Source organism: Aethalodelphis obliquidens, unplaced genomic scaffold (genome assembly GCF_003676395.1).
Source record: "Aethalodelphis obliquidens isolate GAN/ISIS:26980383/991018 unplaced genomic scaffold, ASM367639v1 scaffold81, whole genome shotgun sequence".
Taxonomy (NCBI): Eukaryota; Metazoa; Chordata; class Mammalia; order Artiodactyla; family Delphinidae; genus Aethalodelphis; species Aethalodelphis obliquidens.
The window spans coordinates 1,783,828-1,801,178 of record NW_020838025.1 but is presented as its reverse complement, the minus strand read 5'-3'; positions in this window follow the sequence as shown (position 1 = coordinate 1,801,178).

The following is a 17,351-nucleotide window of genomic DNA, read 5'->3' as shown; positions in this document are numbered from 1 at the left end:
GGAAATTGCTACCAGCAATTACAGGTAAAATGAGGAAAGTAGAAAAGGAAGTTGATGCTCTCAGAAATAAAATTCCCACAGCTGCACTATGAACTTGGAAATTGGTCCAAAGTATAATGGTACTCTCTCCTTCCACTCTACCTCCTAAGGGAATGGGGTGCATCCCCAACCAGACTTACTAGAGATTTGGTCTAGGACATTGAGCCAAATCTCAGAAGAGCGACATCAGAACCCAGGTATCCTCCAACCGTAGCCTTAAGGAAAGTCTTAGGGAAAGTCTACTGAATGCAGAAATGAACACACCCTCAGATTCTTACACTACCTCAGAGGGAAAATAAAAGAAAGTTAGTGAGAGCGAGAGCAAGAGCGAGAGAGAGAATATGAATGAATGAGAATAGTGAGAAGTCACTTCAGTCACTGCTGCACAGTGTCAAATAAATGAAAGGTCTGGACATGGTTCTTCAAGTATGAGGGAAAAGAAAAATAATGTCATGGCAACTCCACACACTTGCTAAAATTATAAATAAGTAAAGAGACAATCAATCCAAGAAAAGAAAGACAGCATATACTTATGTTTATAATGGACATCTTTTTGGTGGTGGAACTCAAGAGCAATTAAAAAATATATTTTGTGTGTGTCTTTTCTTACATTGTTTGGGTTTGTTTCTATGCACAAAATATCCTTTTGAAAATATGTGGGTTTTTTTTTAATGGAAGCAAATATTTAAAGATGCTAGCTAGTTTTATTTTTCAATTAAAGTACACAAAACATTTGTCACTGCATTTCTATGCCTTCTCCAGAATATGGGGGCCTAAATTAATCTCCAGGTAGCTGAAGGTGGCGGAAATCTTTCTCACAGTGACTCAGTTATAAGCATCCAACAGTTTTGACACCAGGAGAACAAATAAGCAGGAATCCCTTAACTCAGATCCATAGCAGGATCAGGCTACCATGTGTTCCCTGTTCTGAATGCTGCATCCATTATAGGCTTCTGTTTAAAAGCCTGGATAGTGAGAACTTGTTTTAATTAGCCTCACAAGTTAGGAATCACTGAGAGCTCAAGCTTTTCATTTCCAAACTTGCACCTAGCCTTGAGCCACTCCTGACTATACTGCCACCACTGTAAACCAACCAGCTTTTCCAATAGCGGTATTTCAGGATCGTCATTTGAGAATGCAAAGCACATTTCTCATGCCACACTTTTGCTCTCATTGTTTCTTTCTCCAAGAATATCCCCTTTCCGTGTCTGCAGTGAGTGAAATGCACCAGACTTCCCAAGCTGAGCCCATGGTTCTATTTCCTTCAACACTGCGTACTGCAAAGGGATTTCTCCCTCTCTGAACAGTGGAACAATGCATTGCTTATTGGCTATGGTGGCATTCACTGGCTCTTAATTGCACTGGTATTTAAGTCTTCATTATGCTTTAACTTCCATACACATTCTCTTGGTCTTCTGTACTAGATTGTGTTCTCCCCCAGGGCAACTAACCACGGTTTGCTAAGAGTCCTTTACCTGCTCCCTCAAATGGAAGAGCTATTTCTGGGCTGGACAAATCTCAGCAGAGGGATAGATCCATTTTCAGGATGTCAGATGCCTGGAGCTCTGGGTGCCAGGCGCTGGCTCAGAAAGGAGGAGCAGGTTCACTGGCTGAAGCAATTATACTCCAATAAAGATGTTTAAAAAAAAAAAAAAAAAAAAAGACCTGAGGCTCAACCGCATGCATCTAATTGGCCCATAAATCTCAAAATCTTCAAGACAAACCTTTCTCTTTTTATAGACTCCAACCCTCCCTCAAAGCTGCATGTGTCCTTTTTTATTTATTTGTTCTAATTCCCCCAGGATAAACTGTAATGTGGTATTTAGCAGCACTGACTTGGGAGGTAGATGCCTGGGCTTAAACTCCAGTGGTCCCACTTCGTAGATGTGTGAACTTACACAGCTTGTTTACTGCTTCTGTCTCCTACTTTCCTCCTCTGTGAAACAAGGAAAATGATAATAACTACCTATTTGGCGGCTGCTTTACTAGGGGTAGGCACAACAAGCTACGGATGTGCAAAATGAAAGATGACTAACTCTACTGGAGTTAGAGAAGTTCTAAAGAAGTTATCACAGAAGAATTGATGCTCAAATTATTATTCTCATTGATCACTGAGTTGATGTTAGGTTAAAGTACTTGGCAAATTGCAAATGCAATGTATTGAATACTATTATTACTATTGGTTTTGTCCTTGGTGATGGGAAGAGCTAGGAGTAGGAGCGGGAAGAGATCCTTCATAAGCTGATTTGTCCAGGACCTGCACCCACTTTTGGCTGGGTTTGGATTCCAGAGCCTCATGTGACCCTTTACGTCGACGGTGCCAACACAGTACTTTGCAGAAAGTAGGGGTAAACCATGCTTGTTGAATACATCTATTATTGACCAAAACAAGCCAAACAAGTGGGATACAGAGATTTGGAACAGGACAGCCTGCCTACCTGCATGCCTGCCTGCTTACCTACCTACCTACCTACACACACACACACACACACACACACACACACACACACATTCTCTCTCTCTCTCTTCTCTTCTCTTCTATCTCTCTTTGGACTTTGTGAAAATCTGAAAAGACATGCTTTCACATTGAACTTAATTAGATTTCTTTAGACATCTTGCCATGAGAAATAAATAAAAATAAATAATACAACAGGCTTGTATTATCAAAACTCACAGATTTCTGAAAACAAATTTTCACAGCTGATGAAAGCATTTGAGCAAATACCTTCACTTTTTGACTTATACCACATGAAACAGTTTGTTACATTTTCAGTTATTAAAATATATAATTCTTGAAATGTACTGAGTATTTTTCTCCTACATTTTACTATTCCATTTGCTTAAATCTAGAAAGGTAGCTCTAAACAGGTCTAATTCTTATAAACCAGGAAGGCAAACATAGACTATCTTTCAAAGTCTAGCACAGTTCTAGGCACACAGTTGGGGTTCAAGAAATATCTGATTAAAAATACACTGTTAAACATACATACCCTGGATGCTATTTGGAAACAAAAGAATTATAGAACATTAGGGTTGTGAGGGATTTTAGATGTCATCTGATCCAGGTCCCTCGTTTTATAGGCTAAAACTGACAGCTCTGAAGTTATACAATGAAGGATTGACAAAACTTGTCCTCACACTCAATTCTCAGGACTTTGATTGCAGTGTTATCTCCCTAAAATTATCTCAGTTTTGTGTGGAGAAACTGACACATCAGAAAATACTTGTAATCCAACATGACACTGCTGTACTGGAGGAATATATGACATATTGAAGTGCAGAGTAAAGGATTTCTGACTCTGTTGTGAGTGTGGGAATAAATGAAGTGGATTCTGGGTTCCTCACAGAAGAGGTGATGTTAACGGTGCCTCTTAATGATCAGGAGAAGTCTGATGGGTGAATTATGGGGAATAGGGTGAGAGCGAAGTGGGTTGGAAGGACATTCTAGGCAAAAGGAATGGAAAGTGCTAAGGCTTGGAAGCATGAAAGAACAAAGTGTAATGGAGAAAGGCAGGCCAGAGAGCATTTTATATGAGGAAGGAACTTTCTGTAGATTAAACTTCAAAGGATGGTGTTATTATGACCAGACCATAATGGACTCCATATAACATTTTTAAAGACTTTGATCTTTAAAAAGTGAACAATTTTAAGGAAAAAACAAGCTTGGTTAGGTTGTGTTACAGGAGGATTATCCTAGCTGCAATGAATGCATTCTGAAAGGCAGGACTGAAGTCCCGGAAACATATCAAGACCTACTTAAACAAGTCAGGAAAAAGATGATGAGTGTTTGACTTAAAGCAGTGGTAATGGGACTGGAAAGGAAAGGCAGGTTTAAGAGGCCCTTGGGACATACCGTATGCTAACATCTATATATGGAATCTTAAAAAAAAAAAAAAAAAAAAAATGGTTCTAATGCACCTAAGGGCAGGACAGGAATAAAGATGCAGATGTAGAGAATGGATGTGAGGACACGGCGAGGGGGAAGGTAAGCTGGGACAAAGTGAGAGAGTGGCATGGACATATATACACTATCAAATGTAAACTAGATAGCTAGTGGGAAGCAGCCGCATAGCACAGGGAGATCAGCTCGGTGCTTTGTGACCACCTAAAGGGCTGGGATAGGGAGGGTGGGAGGGAGACACAAGAGGAAGGGGATATGGGGATATATGTATACATATAGCTGACTCACTTTGTTATACAGCAGAAACTAACACAACATTGTAACGCAATTATACTCCAATAAAGATGTTAAAAAAATAAATTCAAAAAAAAAGAGGCCCTTGGGACATAGAGTTCACAGGACTTTGGCACCTATTAGAAGTGAGTAGTGAGGTAGAAGCCATAGGCCAGCATCATGCTGTCGATGTCTTGGAGGAGAAAGAGACTGAGGGAAATCGCTGAATTTGGTGTGAAATATACTTGGTTCAAAATGCATATCTAGACAGAACTCTCAAGTAATCAGTTAATACTTTCAGCAGAAACTCAGGAAAAGAGTGTGGGTAGAAAATAGTGACTTAGAAATCTGGGTGGGGGATTGTAGATTTTTGAGGTGAACAGGTTGTGATTAAAGCCATTAGAATGGATGAGCTGTTAAGGGAGAGTGTGAAATCAAGGTGATTTATGGTTACTTTTAGAAAAATACCAATCTCCAATGATGTAACAGAGGAAGAAGATACAGAACTAGAATATTCTAAATTATTAATAAAAATCATCAAAAAGCAGCTTTATGATACCTCAGGCTAGAAGTTTACATAATTCAATGTTGAAAAGAAGTAAAGTATTGCAATAATCTGTGTGCAGTCTTAATCACAGACTGGATACATATTATGAAATACCAATTATTTAGAGTAGCTTTTGAAACGGGTCCCTTTCTAGCAGCGCACAATACTACAGTGAGTCACGTTCCAAGGAATCATCTTCTAAAAACAATATCCCTGGTAATCATTAAGATGTCATCTTGAAAGATACAACCAATTCGTGCCTGTCTTCATCCTTGCCTATTGACAATCTGAGAGCATTGGACTACGGCATCCAACTTTGTATTCCCAGGGGCCGTTATGAATAGTTTTCGAGTGATCACAGAGAACGTGTGATTGAAAAACTACTGCAGCAGAGTTTTACACAGTGAAACAAAGAGTATTAGATTACCCGGAAAGAAGGAGGAAGAAGGTGGGATCTGAAGTGAACAAGATGAAAGAAAGGCATATTTGCAGATAGCCTGAGGATAGCTGACATCATTGGGAATGTTCCTCGTTCTATGAAGTTCCTTAATTTGTAAGTCTTAACTGTGAACCAAAGGATAGTTCCAAGAAAAGATACTTTTGCCATCTCTGTTTTTAATCCCAAGAAATCCCAAGATACCTCCAGACCTCTGCTGCAGTATTTCTCATTCAAGACTTCTTCACTCCTATCGCTGGTCCCAGGAGTATCCCGTGGTGATATGACTGTGATGTCTAAATAGGAAACTGATGCCATTGTTTCTGCCACTGTCTCCTCCAATATATAGAGACTTCTCTTTCATGTGTTGCAGTGGACACTCTTTGTAGATCAGAAAAACTGGACTGAGGAGGCTCATGTTTAAAAGTGACCTAAAGGGTGTCATTGGAGACAACTGTAACCAGGCATATTGACTATTTTCATTGTTGCCATTGGCCTGTGTCTCAGGACCTTGAATGGTGGAGACATTATTACACAGAGATGCTCAGTATGGTGTAACTACAAGGCTTCATTTCAATGCTTTCATAAGTATTAAATGCTTACATTAATAATTTTCACTTATCACAGGTAAATTTAAAATTGATTCACAAAAAATCATCTTTTTCAAGATTTCAAAGGACATAAAAATCTGTGAAGTAAAATACTTTTTACTTCTTAAATGGCTTTTACCCTCCTAATTCTAGTTTCCAGTATTAACTACTATTAATGGAGTTTCGTAAACATCATTTTGGGGTGTGTCAATAAATTAGCATGCAAGTAGTTTTTTAGGGGCTATATTAGTATATATTAGCCACAAATTTTCTATGTAGTAAACATATTTACATAAAAATTATCTTAAAGAAGTCCAACTAATTTGTTGAAATAATTCCAATGAGTTGGAACTGCTAGGACTAAGGATATCCAAAATTTATATTTTGAGTCAAAACTGCAGATTTTCCCCTAATTGTAGAGAGTCCTCATGAAATTTGTCCCCCAGTGTTTGAGAGTTCTGTTTCCTAAAACTATACAAACATTAGATTTTTGATCTTTGACAATGTGATATTACAAAGAAATTACTCTCCTTCTGTTATCGTTCAGCTGAGTCATCTTCATATATGCTTAATCCTGACTAGTCATTTGTTTTATTTCATTTTCCTCTGTGGCTTTTTTTCCCCTCTTGGAATATTAGTGTTTTTGTTACTGGTTTTTAAGAGCTCATTTATGACTAAGGATGTTAACCTGTTAACCATTTGTCATGCATTGCAAATGAAATACCATTTTTTTCTTCTTGTATAGAAGTTGTGTACTGAAATACAACCACGTTCTGTTTTTTTAAAGGTCATCTTGATTAAGTCAAGGCCAAACCCAATGTTAGTGCTAAATATAGTCTGCACTTCTGTTTTCTCTCATATTATTTAGCTTATATTTTTGACAGCCATTTATCCTAAATTATAATAGTATAATGTGCCACAGCAATACTGTTCTCAATGGAAAAGACTTGGCATCTGTGGATCTGAAAACATAAATTATGAAAGTTCTGTCATAAAAATGTAGTTTTGAGCAGTCTGGTGGTTGAGGGTATTTTGATTGTCTCTTATTTTTACCATGTTGACCATGATTTACACTTTGATGCTACCAGGGCCCATGTTAACTAGTAAAAATAGAAGATAATTGAGAGTCAACTCTTAAATCAGAATAAAATCAAACTATTTTTCAGATTGTTTAAAAAGATTCCCACAGGTATGCCCACAATTTACAATAGCTAGGCACATATCAGTGTAAAACGATGCTATATTAAAAACATGTGGTCTAGAATGATTTTCCTCATTAAAATGTCACAGAACCTCATCAGGCTCATCAAAACTATATGGCTTAACATTTAACCTAGCAGTTTCATGACATGAAATATTACATCTTTTTGACATGTTTCTTAAAAAGATAGAAAAGTTGGAGAAAATTTCAATTGGGTGGGATGTCAGGAAATAAAAATTCAATCAAAGACTCTTGAAAATGTTCAAGTCAGGATAAAACTGAAGATTATACTGCTCCAAAAGCTATTTTAAGTCACAGATAAACCTGCCTTTTAGCATTGGCAATTGGGTAATTTAAACTGCCTTAAATGGTGACAAAAGAAAAAAAGAGAGGAAAATGCTCTATACAGGCCTAGAAGGCAATATTTTAAATTCATTAAAATGTGATGACAAAAACTTCATATATTTTTCAAGCTTTAACAAAATTACAAGGCACTCCTGCCCACATCTACAAGATGGCAGAGGAGTAAGACGTGGAGATCACCTTCCTCCCCACAAATACATCAAAAATACATCTACATGTGGAACAACTCCTACAGAACACCTACTGAATGTGGCATTAGACCTCAGACTTCCCAAAAGGCAAGAAACTCCCCATGTACCTGGGTAGGGCGAAAGAAAAAAGAAAAAACAGAGACAAAAGAATAGGGATGGGTCCTGCACCAGTGGGAGGGAGCCGTGAAGGAGGAAAGGTTTCCACACACTAGGAAGCCCCTTTGCGGGCGGAGACTGCGGGTGGCGGAGGGGGAAGCTTCGGAGCCGCGGAGGAGAGCGCAGCAACAGGGGTGCGGAGGGCAAAGCGGTGAGATTCCCGCACAGAAGATCGGTGATGACCAGCACTCACCAGCCCGAGAGGCTTGTCTGTTCACCCGCCAGGGCGGGTGGGGGCTGGGAGCTGAGGCTCGGGCTTCGGAGGTCGGATCTCAGGGAGAGGACTGGAGCTGGCTGCGTGAACACAGCCTGAAGGGGGCTAGTGCACCACAGCTAGCCAGGAGGGAGTCCAGGAAAAGTCTGGACCTGTGTAAGAGGCAAGAGACCATTGTTTCAGGGTGAGCGAGGAGAGGGGATTCAGAGGACCACCTAAACCAGCTCCAGAGATGGGTGTGAGCCACGGCTATCAGCGCAGACCCCAGAGACAGGCATGAGACGCTAAGGTTGCTGCTGCAGCCACCAGGAAGCCTGTGTGCGAGCACAGGTCACTATCCACACCTTTCCTCCTGGGAGCCTGTGCAGCCTGCCACTGCCAGGGTCCCGTGATCCAGGGACAACTTCCCCGGGAGAACGCACGGCGCGCCTCAGGCTGGTGCAACGTCACGCTGGCCTCTGCCACCGCAGGCTCGCCCCACACTCCGTACCCCTCCTACCCCACCAGCCTGAGTGAGCCAGAACCCCCGAATCAGCTGCTCCTTTAACCCCGTCCTGTCTGAGCAAAGAACAGATGCCCTCAGGCGACCTACATGAAGAGGCAGAGCCAAATCCAAAGCTGTATCTCAGGAGCTGTGCAAACAAAGAAGAGAAAGGGATATCTCTCCCAGCAACCTCAGGAGCAGCGGATTAAATCTCCACAATCAACTTGATGTTCGCTGCATCTGTGGAATACCTGAAAGACAACGAATCATCCCAAAATTCAGGCAGTGGATTTAGGGAGCAACTGTAGACTTGGGGTTTGCTTTCTGCATCTAATTTGTTTCCGGTTTTATGTTTATCTTAGTTCAGTATGTACAGTTTATTATCATTGGTAGATTTGTTTATTGATTTGGTTGCTCTCTTCCTCCATTTTTTCCTATATAACTATATATATATTTTTTCCTTTTTCTCTTTTTGTGAGTGTGTATGTGTATGCTTCTTTGTGTGATTTTGTCTGTATAGCTTTGCTTTTACCATTTGTCCTAGGGTCTGGTCTTTTTTTGTTGTTTTTCTTTTCTTTTTTTTTTAGTATAGATTTTAGCACTTTTATCATTGGTGGATTTGTTTTTTGGTTTGCTTGCTCTCTTCTTTCTTTTTTATTACTTTTTCAATTAAAATTTTTTTTTAATTTGTGAATTTTAAATTTATTTTTTATACAACAGGTTCTTATTAGTTATCCATTTTATACATATTAGTGTATGTATGTCAATCCCAATCTCCCAATTCATCACACCATCCCCCCCACCAGCCACTTTCCCCCCTTGTTGTCTTGATTACTGTAGCTTTGTAGTACAGTCTAAACTCAGGGAGTCTGATTCCTCCAGCTCCGTTTTTATCCCTCAAGACTGCTTTGGCTATTTGGGATCTTTTGCACCTCCATACAAATTATAAGACTTTTTGTTCTAGTTCTATAAAAAATGCCAGTGGTAATTTGATAGGGATTGCACTGCATCTGTAGATTCCTTTGGGTAGTACAGTCATTTTCACAATATTGATTCTTCCAATCTAAGAACATGGTATATCTCTCCATCTGTTTGTATCATCTTTAATTTCTTTCATCAGTGTCTTATAATTTCCTGCATACAGGTCGTTTGTCTCACTAGGTAGGTTTATTCCAAGGTATTTTATTCTTTTTGTTGCAATGGTAAATGGGAGTGTTTCCTTAACTTCTCTTTCAGATTTTTCATCATTAGTGTGTAGGAATGCAAGAGATTTCTGTGTATTAATTTTGTATCCTGCAACTTTACCAAATTCGTTGATTAGCTCTAGTAGTTTTCTGGTGGCATCTTTAGGATATTCTATGTATGGTATCATGTCATCTGCAGACAGTGACAGTTTTACTTCTTCTTTTCCAATTTGTATTCCTTTTACTACTTTTTCTTTTCTGACTGCCATTGCCTGGACTTCCAAAATTATGTTGAATAATAGTGGTGAGAGTGGACATCCTTGTCTTGCTCCTCATCGTAGAGAAAATGCTTTTGCTTTTTCACCAATGAGAAAGAAGATGTTTGCTGTGAACTTTTATTATGTTGAGGTAGGTTACCTCTATGCCCACTTTCTAGAGTTTTTATCATAAATGGGTGTTGAATTTTGTCAAAAGCTTTTTCTGCATTTACTGAGATGATCAAGTGGTTTTTATTCTTCAATGTGTTAACATGGTGCATCACATTGACTGATTTGTGTATGTTGAAGAATCCTTGCATCCCTGGGATAAATCCCACCTGATCAAGCTGTATGATCCTTTTAACATGTTGTTGGATTCTGTTTGCTAGTATTTTGTAGAGGATTTTTGCATCTATATTGATCAGTGATATTGGTGTGTAATTTTCTTTTTTTGTAGTATCTTTGTCTGGTTTTGGTATCAGGGTAATGGTAGCCTCACAGAATGAGTTTGGGAGTGTTCCTTCCTCTACAAGTTGTTGGAAGTGTTTGAGAAGTATGGGTGTTAACTCTTCTCTAAATGTTTGATAGAATTCACCTGTGCAGCCATCTGGTCCTGCACTTTTGTTTGTTGGAAGACTTTTAATCACAGCTTCAATTACATTACTTGTGATTTGTCTGTTCATATTTTGTATTTCTTCCTGGTTCAGTCTTGGAACTTTATACCTTTCCTAGAATTTGTCCATTTCTTCCAAGTTGTCCATTTTATTGGCATAGAGTTGCTTGTAGTAGTCTCTTAGGATGCTTTGTATTTCTGCAGTGTCTGCTGTAACCTTCCCTTTTTCATTTCTAATTTTATTGATTTGAGTCCTCTCCCTCTTTTTCTTGATGAATCTAGCTAATGCTTTATCAATTTTGTTTGTCTTCTCAAAGAACCAGCTTTTAGTTTTATTGATCTTTGCTATTGTCTTCTTTCTTTCTATATCATTTATTTCTCCTCTGATCTTTAGTATTTCTTTCCTTCTACTAACTTTGGGTTTTGTTTGTTCTTTTTTTTTTCTAGTTCCTTTAGGAGTAAGGTGAGATTGTTTATTTGAAATTTTTCTTGTTTCTTGAGGTAGGCTTGTATTGCTATAAACTTCCCTCTTAGAATTCTTTTGCTGCATCCCATAGGTTTTGGATCGTTGTGTTTGAGTTGTCATTTGTCTTTAGGTATTTTTTTATTTCCTCTTTGATTTCATCAGTGATCTCTTTGTTATTTAGTAATGGATTGTTTAGCCTCCATGAGTTTGTGTTTTTTCCATTATTTTCCCAGTAATTGATTTTAAATCTTATAGTGTTGTGGTCAGAAAAAATGCTTGATGTGATTTCAAATTTCTTAAATTTACTGAGGCTTGATTTGTGACCCAAGATGTGATCTATCCTGGAAAATCTTCCATGCACCCTTGAGAAGAAACTGTAATCTGCTGTTTTCAGATGGAATGTCCTATAAATATCAATTAAATTTATCTGGTCTATTGTGTCATTTAAAGCTTGTGTTTCCTTATTAATTTTCTGTTTGGATTATCTGTCCATTGGTGTAAGTGAGGTGTTAAAGTCCCCCACTATTATTGTGTTACTGTCGATTTCCTTTTAGAGCTGTTAGCACTTGCCTTATGTATTGAGGTGCTCCTATGTTGGGTGCATATATATTTATAATTGTTATATCTTTTTCTTGGATTGATCCCTTGATCATTATGTATTGTGCCTCCTTGTCTCTTGTAACATTCTTTAAAGTCTATTTTATCTGGTATGAATATTGCTACTCCAGCTTTCTTGTGATTTCCATTTGCATGGAATATCTTTTCCATCCCCTCACTTTCAGTCTGTATGTGTCCCTAGATCTGAAGTGGGTCTCTTGTAGACAGCATATATATGGGTCTTGTTTTTGTATCCATTCAGCGAGGCTATGTCTTTTCATTGGAGCATTTAAGCCATTCACATTTAAGGTAATTATCGATATGTATGTGCCTATTACCATTTTCTTAATTGTTATGGGTTTGTTTTTGTAGGTCCTTTTCTTCTCTTGTATTTCCCACTTAGAGAAGTTCCTTTAGCATTTGTTGTAGAGCTGGTTTGGTGGTGCTGAATTCTCTTAGATTTTCCTTGTCTCTAAACCTTTGATTTTTTCATCGAATGTGAATGACATCTGTGCCGGGTAGAGTATTCTTGGTTGTAGGTTTCTCCCTTTCATCATTTTAAATATATCACTCTTCTGGCTTGTAGAGTTTCTGCTGAGAAATCAGCTGTTAACCTTCTGAGAGTTCCCTTTTATGTTATTTGTCCTTTTTCCCTTGTTGCTTTCAATAATTTTTCTTTGTCTTTAATTTTTGTCAGTTTGATTACTATGTGTCTCGGCATATTTATCCTTGGGTTCATCCTGCCTGGGACTCTCTGTTCTTCCTGGACTGGGTGGCTATTTTCTTTCCCATGTTAGGGAAGTTTTTGACTATAATCTCTTCAAATATTTTCTCGGGTCCTTTCTCTCTCTCTTCTCCTTCTGGGACCCCTATACTGTGAATGTTGTTGAGTTTAATGTTGTCCCAGAGGTCACTTAGGCTGTCTTCACTTCTTTTCATTCTTTTTTCTTTATTCTGTTCCATGGCAGTGAATTCCACCTTTCTGTTTTCCAGGTCACTTATCCGTTCTTCTGCCTCAGTTATTCTGCTATTGATTCCTTCTAGTGTATTTTTCATTTCAGTTATTTTGTTGTTCATCTCTGTTTCTTTATTCTTTAATTCTTCTAGGTGTTTGTTAAACATTTCTTGCCTCTTCCTGACCTTTGCCTCCATTCTTTTTCTGAGGTCCAGGATCATCTTCACTATCATTATTCTGAATTCTTTTTCTGGAAGGTCACCTATCTCCCCTTCATTTAGTTGTTTTTCTGGGGTTTTACCTTGTTCCTTCATCTGGTACATAGCTCTCTGCCTTTTCATCTTTTCTATCTTTCTGTGAATGTGGTTTTTGTACCACAGGCTGCGGACTGTTGTTCTTCTTGCTTCTTCTGTCTGCCCTCTGGTCCATGAGGCTATCTAAGAGGCTTGTGCAAGTATCCTGATGGAAGGGACTGGTGCTGGGTAGAGCTGCGTGTTGCTCTGGTGGGCACAGCTCAGTAAAACTTTGATCCACTTGTCTGCTGATGGGTGGGGCTGGGTTCCCTCCCTGTTGGTTGTTCGGCCTGAGGCAATCCAACACTGGTGCCTACCCAGGCACTTTGCTGGGGCTAATGGTGGACTCTGGGAGGGCTCACACCAAGGAGTACTTCCCAGAACTTCTGCTGTCAGTGTCCCTGTCCTCACAGTGAGCCACAGCCACCACCCCCACCTCTGCAGGAGACCCTCCAACACTAGCATGTAGGTCTGTTTCAGTCTCCTATGGGGTCACTGCTCCTTCCCCTGGGTCCCGATGCTCACACTACTTTGTCTGCCCTCCAAGAGTGGAGTCTCTGTGGCCCCAGTCCTGTCGAACTCCTGCAATGAAATCCCACTAGATTTCAAAGTCTGATTCTCTAGGAATTCCTCCTCCTGTTGCCGGACCCCCAGGTTGGGAAGCCTGACGTGGGGCTCAGAACCTTCACTCCAGTGGGTGGACTTCTGTGGTATAAGTGCTCTCCAGTTTGTGAATCACCCACCCAGCAGTTACGGGACTTGATTTTGTTGTGATTGCACCCCTCCTATGGTCTCATTGTGGCTTCTCCTTTTTCTTTGGAGGTGGGGTATACTTTTTGGTGATTTCCAGTGTCTTCATGTCAATGACTATTCAGCAGTTAGCTGTGATTCTGGTGCTCTTGCAAGAGGGACTGATAGCACCAATTTTTAAAATTTTTTAACAATTACATTTTATTTAATAACTATTTTATTTTATTATTATTTCTCTTTCTTTCTTTTTTTCTCCCTTTTCTTCTGAGCATGTGGCTGACAGGGTCTTCGTGCTCTGGCCGGGTGTCAGGCACGTGCCTCTGAGGTGCGACAGTGGAGTTCAGGACATTGGTCCACCAGAGACCTCCCAGCACCACATAATATCAAACGGTGAAAGCTCTCCCAGAGATCTCCATCTCAACGCTAAGACCGAGCTCCACTCAATGACCAGCAAGATACAGTGCTCGACACACTATGCCAAAAAAACTAGCAACACAGAAACACAACCCCACCCATTAGCAGAGAGCCTGCCTAAAATCATAATATGATCACAGACACCCCAAAACACACCAGCAGACGTGGTCCTGCCCACCAGAAAGACAAGATTCAGCCTCATCCACCAGAACACAGGCACTAGTTCCGTCCACCAGGAAGCCAACACAACGCACTGAACACACCTTAGCCACTCGGGGCAGACACCAAAAACAATGGGAACTATGAACCTGCGCCAGCGAAAAGAAGACCCCCAAACACAGTAAGTCAAGCAAAATGAGAGACAGAGAAACACACAGCAGATGAAGGAGCAAGGTAAAAACCCACCAGACCAAAGAAATGAAGAGGAAACAGGCAGTCTACCTGAAACAGAATTCAGAGTCATGATAGTAAAGACGATCCAAAATCTTGGAAATAGAATGGAGAAAATACAAGAAACGTTTAACAAGGACCTAGAAGAACTAAAGAGAAAACAAACAACGATGAACAACACGGTAAATGAAACTGAAAATTCTCTAGAAGGAATAAATAGCAAAATAACGGAGGCAGAAGAACGGATAAGTGACCTGGAAGATAAAATAGTGGAAATAACTACCGCAGGGCAGAATAAAGAAAAAAGAATGAAAAGGATTGAGGACAGTCTTAGCGACCTCTGGGACATTAAACACATCAACATTTGAATTACAGCGGTCCAAGAAGAAGAAGAGATAAAGAAAAGGACTGAGAAAATATTTGAAAGATTATAGTTGAACACTTCCCTAATACGGGAAAGGAAATAGTTAAGTCCAGGAAGCACAGAGAGTGGCATTCAGGATAAATGCAAGGAGAAACATGACAAGCCACATATTAATCAAACTATCAAAAATTAAATACAAAGAAAAAATATTAAAAGCAGCAAGGGAGGGCTTCCCTGTTGTGGCGCAGTGGTTGAGAATCTGCCTGCCAATGCAGGGGACACGGGTTCGAGCTCTGGTCTGGGAAGATCCCATATGCTGCGGAGCAACTAGACCCGTGAGCCACAACTACTGAGCCTGCACGTCTGGAGCTTATGCTCTGCAACAAGAGAGGCCGCGACAGTGACAGGCCCGCGCACCGCGATGAAGAGTGGCCCCCACTCGCCGCAACTAGAGAAAGCTCTCGCAAAGAAACAAAGACCCACAACAGCCAAAAATAAATAAATTAATTAATTAAAAAATAAAAAAGAAGCAGCAAGGGAAAAGCAACAAATAACATACAAGGGAATCCCAATAGGGTTAACAGCTGATATTTCAGCAGAAACTGTGCAAGCCAGAATGGAGTGGCAGGACATATTTAAACTAATGAAAGGGAAAAACCTACAACCAAGATCACTCTACCCAGCAAGGATCTCATTCAGATTCAACAGGGAAATTAAAACCTTTAGAGAGAAGCAAAAGCTAAGAGAATTCAGCACCACCAAACCAGGTTTCCAACAAATACTAAATGAACTTCTCTAGGCAGGAAACAGAAGGAAAAGACATACAATAACGAACCCAAAACAATTAAGAAAATGGTAATAGGAACATACATATCGATAATAACCTTAAATGTAAATGGACTAAATGCTCCAACCAAAACACATAGACTGGCTGGATGGTTACAAAAACAAGACCTGTATATCTGCTGTCTACCACTTCAGACCTAGGGACACATACAGACTGAAAGTGAGGGGATGAAAAAAGATATTCCATGCAAATGGAAATCAAAGGAAAGCTGGGGTAGCAACTGTCATATCAGACAAAATAGACTTTAAAATAAAGACTATAACAAGAGACAAAAAAGGATACTCCATAATGATCAAGGGATCAATCCAAGAGGAAGATATAACAATCGTAAATGTTTATGCACCCAATATAGGAGCACCTCAATACATAAGGCAAATGCTAACAGCCATAAAAGGGGAAATCAACAGTAACACATTCATAATAGGGGACTTTAACATCACACTTTCAGCAATGGGCAGATCATCCAAAACGAACATAAATAAGGAAATACAATATTTTTGTTTGTTTGTTTTTGTGGTACGCAGGCCTCTCACTGTTGTGGCCTCTCCCATTGCAGAGCACAGGCTCCGGACGTGCAGGCTCAGAGGCCATGGCTCACGGGCCTGGCTGCTCTGCGGCATGTGGGATCTTCCCAGACCGGGGCACGAACCTGTGTCCCCTGTATTGGCAGGTGGACTCTCAACTACTGCGCCACCAGGGAAGCCCAGGAAATACAATTTTTAAATGATACATTAAACAAGATGGACTTAATTGATATTTATAGGACATTCCATCCAATAACAACAGAATACACTTTCTTCTCAAGTGCTCATGGAACATTCACCAGGGGAGATCATATTTTGGGTGACAAATCAAGCCTTGGTAAATTTTTAAAAATTGAAAATATATCAAGTATGTTTTCCAACTACAATGCTATGAGGCTACATTATCTAATACAGGAAAAAATCTGCAAAAAATACAAACACACAGAGGCTAAACAATACACTACTTAATAACCAAGTGATCACTGAAGAAGTCAAAGAGGAAATCAAAAAATACCCAGAGACAAATGACACGTATACACCACAACCCAAAACCTACGAGATGCAGAAAAAGCAGTTCTAAGAGGGAAGTTTATAGCAATACATTCATATCTCAAGAAACAGGAAAGATCTCAAATAAACAGCCTAACCTTACACCTAAAGCAATTAGAGAAAGAAGAACCAAAAAAACCAAAGTTAGCAGAAGGAAGGAAATCACACAGATCAGATCAGAAATAAGTGAAAAAGAAATGAAGGGAACAATAGCAAAGATCAATAAAACTAAAAGCTGGTTTTTTGAGAAGATAAACAAAACTGATAAGCCACTAGCTGGACTTATCAAGAAAAAAAGGAAGAAGACTCAAATCAATAGAATTAGAAAGAAAAAGGAGAAGTTATAACTGACACTGCAGAAATACAAAGAATCGTGAGAGATTACTACAAGCAACTACATGCCAATAAAATGGACAACCCGCAAGAATGGACAAATTCTTAGAAAGGTATAAACTTCCAAGACTGAACCAGGAAGAAACAGAAAATCACAAGCATTGAAATTCAAACTGTGATTAAAATTCATCCAAGAAGGGCTTCCCTGGTGGCGCAGTGGTTGAGAGTCCACCTGCCAATGCAGGGGACACGGGTTCGTGCCCCGGTCCGGGAAGATCCCACATGCTGCGGAGCGGCTGTGCCCGTGAGCCGTGGCTGCTAAGTCTGCGCGTCCGGAACCTGCGCTCCGCAACAGGAGAGGCCACAACAGTGAGAGGCCCTTGTACCACAAAAAAAAAAAAAAAAAAAAAAAAAAAAAAA